This window comes from Galeopterus variegatus, unplaced genomic scaffold (genome assembly GCF_000696425.1).
Source record: "Galeopterus variegatus unplaced genomic scaffold, G_variegatus-3.0.2 Scaffold5760, whole genome shotgun sequence".
Taxonomy (NCBI): domain Eukaryota; kingdom Metazoa; phylum Chordata; class Mammalia; order Dermoptera; family Cynocephalidae; genus Galeopterus; species Galeopterus variegatus.
The window spans coordinates 150696-155264 of NW_007731871.1; the positions used below are offsets into that span (position 1 = coordinate 150696).

At 40.7% G+C, this 4569-nt stretch overlaps 1 protein-coding gene across 1 annotated transcript in view; it reads left to right on the plus strand.

The window, feature by feature from the left end:
• The first annotated feature begins 3744 nt into the window (after window positions 1-3744).
• Window positions 3745-4569, plus strand: part of LOC103605357 (leucine-rich repeat-containing protein 37A2-like) — an 11733-nt gene continuing 10908 nt past the window's right edge. The window contains exon 1 of the mRNA XM_008589925.1: window positions 3745-4514. The gene's annotated coding sequence lies outside the window, so the exon portion shown is untranslated. The remainder of the gene's footprint in view (window positions 4515-4569) is intronic.

Here is a 4569-nt window from a genome sequence, read left to right on the forward strand (position 1 = left end):
CAAGCAAACGGAAAGGACATTCTTGGGGGGAGGGGAGAGAGGGAGGAGGGAGGGAAGTGTCGATTGCATATTGACAAAATAAAAATTTAACGAAAAAAAAATAGTTTGGATATCTTTTTTGCTCAAATTTTTCTTTTGAAAAAATTTAAACCTACAAGAAAGATGAAAGAGTAAGTACAATGGACACCCTTGTATCCTCCGTGTGCATTTTACTGTTAACATACTCTCTCTCTCTCTCTGGATGGACCACATAGTAGACTGTAGTGTAGAGCTCAATATTCACAAATGTTAAGGCAAGATCTTTCTGAGTACCCAATGCCCCTTGACTCATGAGGTTTTCCAGCCTGTCATGGGAATAGGCACTCTTCCTAAGCCTGTGTATAATTCAATTATTCTTCTAATACTTTTGTTGTTGCTGCTTTGTTTTCTTTTTATGGTTGGCCAGTACAGTGATCTGAACCCTTGACCTTGGTGTTATCAGCACCATGCCTGTCTAACACTTTCAAGTGGTTCTTTTCCTGGCCTTAAGTAGTTTCCTCATACACATGCACTGATCAGTACTTTGCTGAACACTCGAGAGATCCCTCTGCATAACTCCGGAATTCTTTCTCTGTGCACTTCTTTTCTGTCTAGTACTCTACTTTGTGAATTCTAGTCACCTCAGTTTTCCTGGATTCTCAGCTCCATCTCCTTAATCAAGGAGTCCGCAAGTCTCTGCCTGTGTCTCCCCCACCCTTGCACCATAGCCTGGAAACTCTCTCAAGGCAGTAAGCTGGGCAGTCACAGGGCTTACTTCATTTATTTCCTGTCTGTTGGAGATCACTGTCTGTCATTGCCTGATGTCCAATGTCTTGGGAACTGTTGTTTTGTATATTTTGTCTAGTTTTTCAGTTCTTTCAGGTGGGAGGTTAAATTGGTCCCTGTTACTCAATCTTGGTCAGAAATGAATAATGTTCTGTAAATCTGTTTTGTTTGATCCAGGATCCAATCAAAGATCAGGTATTGCATGTTATGTCTTTGTTTCCTTAGGCATTTCCCTACTCCTTTTTGGTATTTTATGACAGTGTCACTTTTGAAGAGTCTAAGACAGTTGTCTTGTAAGTTGTCCCACAACCTGGATTTGTCTGTTTCCTCCTGATTAGATTAAGGTTAAATATTTTTGGTAAGAATACTACATAGGCAATGTATCCTTCCTAATTCATGACTTTAAGTGGCCTATAATGCTGTTTGATCACTTGATTAAGGTGGTATCTTACAGATCTCTCCACTGTAAAGTTATTTTCCCCCCTCGAGAATTAATAAATAGTTTGTGGGGTGACACTTTGAGAACAGTTAAGATCCTACTGTCAAACACCTTTTCACCCAACTGTGCATCAATGATAATCCTTGTGTGAATGAATTATTATATTGGTGGTTGCAAAATGGCACTTTTCTAATTCTATCATTCCTTTTACATTTACTAGCTGGCACTATTCTGTTAAAGAAGAGCTCCCCACTCTGTTATCTTTGATTATCATTATGAACTAATGTATTCTTCACATTATTTTGTACCTTATTGTCATCGTTATGCTTTTGAATGCTCAAATTGGCCAGATTTGGCCAACGTGATCTCTGTTATTGTTTAACCACATAATGCAGGTTTAAACTAAGCTGTTTTTTTTTTTTTTAAAGATGACTGGTAAGGGGATCTTAACCCTTGACTTGGTGTTATCAGCACCACACTCACCCAATGAGCAAACCGGCCATCCCTATGTGGGATCCGAACCTGTGGCCTTGGTGTTATCAGCACCGCACTCTCCCAAGTGAGCCACAGGCCGGCCCCCTAAGCTGTTTTTTTATGTCCAGAGTAATTTCTAATACTTACCAGAGCCAACAAGAATTGAGAAAGGGACTCTAGAATAGGGGCTTATCCAGACTCTTCTTAGAAGTCTGCCTTCTCCCTTTGCACTCTCATCCCAAAGTGAGACTTCTGAGATGGGAGGAGATACTTCTGAATTAAACTTTACATCAGTGTCACCTAATTCTGATCCCTATCACCTGTATTCTCAGTGTTCTATGTCCACTGTCATACTTACCTTTCTGCTGGGCACCTCTTGTCTTCCTTCCTATTTACAATATTCAACAGCAGCAATTGGCCATCTGGTTCCTACTCAACTGTCCAGGCCACACACCTCATGAACTTCTTTTTGAACAGCCCTGTGACAGCCTTCACCTGCCTCTTCGACCTACTCAGGTAACCCCTTTACCATTAATCTAATTCTCTGTTTCCATTTATAGGATCTTACCTTGCCATTTGGCCTGCTGCCTCTGCCAATTTAAAAATAATATTGAGGTTGTCTGCAAGACAGTCAAGCTGCATTGTGACAGCACATGTCTGACAAGCACCACAAATTGTCGTGCGTCTGAATTACCTGATGATACATTTTTTATTCTTATTTGTTTTTTAACTTTTAATTGGTGGTGATAAATTTTTACACTAATGATTATAATTGCTTTATTTTATTCATTAGTTCATAATCCCCAAATTTCTGTACTACTTCCTTGCTGAAAGTCAGGTTTTCAGCTAATATTACATAATTTAATAATGTAACTGTTCCATGTGGAAAAAGATCCATTTCTCTGCTGCAGAAAGGAATGGAAGTAGAAGGAAAAAACATTAATGGCCACACACTGTGTACTGTGCTCTCTGCTCGGTGGTTAGTCACTCAGCAATAATTTACTCATATAGTGCAACACAGTTTGTAAACTGGTTTTACATGCATCAGATCTCAAGTGCCCTCTGCCTTTTGGGACAGGTGTAGATCTGGTTTTCTTCTCTTTGTTTTTGTAATTTTACAAGAAACCCCAAGTGGTGCTGTTTAATTTGGAGGTTAGAGTTTCTGGTTCCATAAGTAGAAATTGCTACCTGGCCCTTCTAATGGAATGTAAGGTTCTTCCCTTCTTAGATGATTGTCCAACTCTGGACTTGCCCTGGATCTCAAGTATTTCTATCCACAGAACACTCAGGTGCTTTTAAAGTATTTTTCTGTTTTCAGCACTAACTATATGACTTCCCAAATGTGACAGCTTTTATGTCCAGATAGCTTGAATACAGGTGATCTGGGGAATGAAATGGAAACATAGTGAATCTACCAGTGATCTGGGGCAAATAATAAATAATAACATATTGCTACATTATATAAAGACAGTGTTGCTTATCTTTCAAAATGCTTTTTTCACCAATTAAATTATTTCCTTCTTCCCTACAAGTTGGCAGAACAAGCATTTTTAATCTCCTTTTACAGATGAGAAAAAGCAAGATCAGAGGTGTTAAGTGCTGTACCCTAGTGCCTGGGTCTTCTGTCCCCAATTTCCACAAACCCATGTTCCTCCTTTCTCACGATCCTTCCTTCCTCTTCTGACCCTCCCCACCACCAAAATTACTTTTAATTCTGGAAAGAAACCCAGCTCCACAATGGTACACTTGACTTCATGCAGTCAGAAGCTTTGGGTGGTTCCCCAAGTAAAGCTGGAAATAGTAGAAATGAAATGCAAGTGAAGTGCTATGCCTCTGACAAAGTTGCTTTTTTTCTTCTGCATTTTAGGACCTCTAGTAATATTTATCCAGAAACAGCTTTTATTCCACACATTTATTGAACATTCCACATACAAGCCGGCAAATTAGAAATCTAACTTATACCCCAGATCCCTGCCCAAATTTAAAGAAAGAACAGCTTTTATTCCACACATTTATTGAACATTCCACATACAAGCCGGCAAATTAGAAATCTAACTTATACCCCAGATCCCTGCCCAAATTTAAAGAAAGAACCAGAACAGACATAGTATTTTGTCCTGTGTAGGGCCTTCTGTTATGGGAGCTATGCTATACAGGAACAGGGACCCAGTGAAGGAACTGGGTGGGTAGGTGGAGAAGGATGTGCAGATGAGGGCTTGTTAGTAGGAGGAATGGGGTTTCTGCTTTAGCGTCTCTGCCCTTTTTCCCCTCAGACGACTGTCTTTCATCATGGTCACCTGTGATGGTAGTGAGAACAAAAGCACCCTAAAGAGGGGGACAGAGGAAGACTTGCACTCACTCTGCACATGAGGCAGGACAGTATGGGGCACTTGAATGTGAGGAGGCATGGAAGATCTGCAGAGAAGCCAGCTGACTGGAGAATATTTGTCTTCCAGCCTTGGGCATGAGTACTGGGCAATTGGCCATTGGGGACCAATGGAATAATCTAAACGGAATGTTCTGAGTAGATGGCCATTTTTTCAAATGAAGTCTTTTTCTTCTTTTGTTGTTGCTATTTCATAGATTTAAGTGTTGGTTTATTTTCCTCCTCTCTAAAGGGCACTCATGTTTGCTGACTCCTAATTTATTTGACTGGGATGTATAGCTGTGGCCTGACAAAAAGCCGCTCCATCTTTCTTCCTTATCAAAAGCAGTCTCTTCTCTTTTGACAGGTGAGGAGGCATCTATAAGAGACCCTGAAGGAGCTTTCATGAAACTATTAAAAGCTCGGAAGAAGGGGCCGGCCCGGTGGCGCACTGGATAGTGCGCCGCTTGGGAAGCGCGGCGGCGCT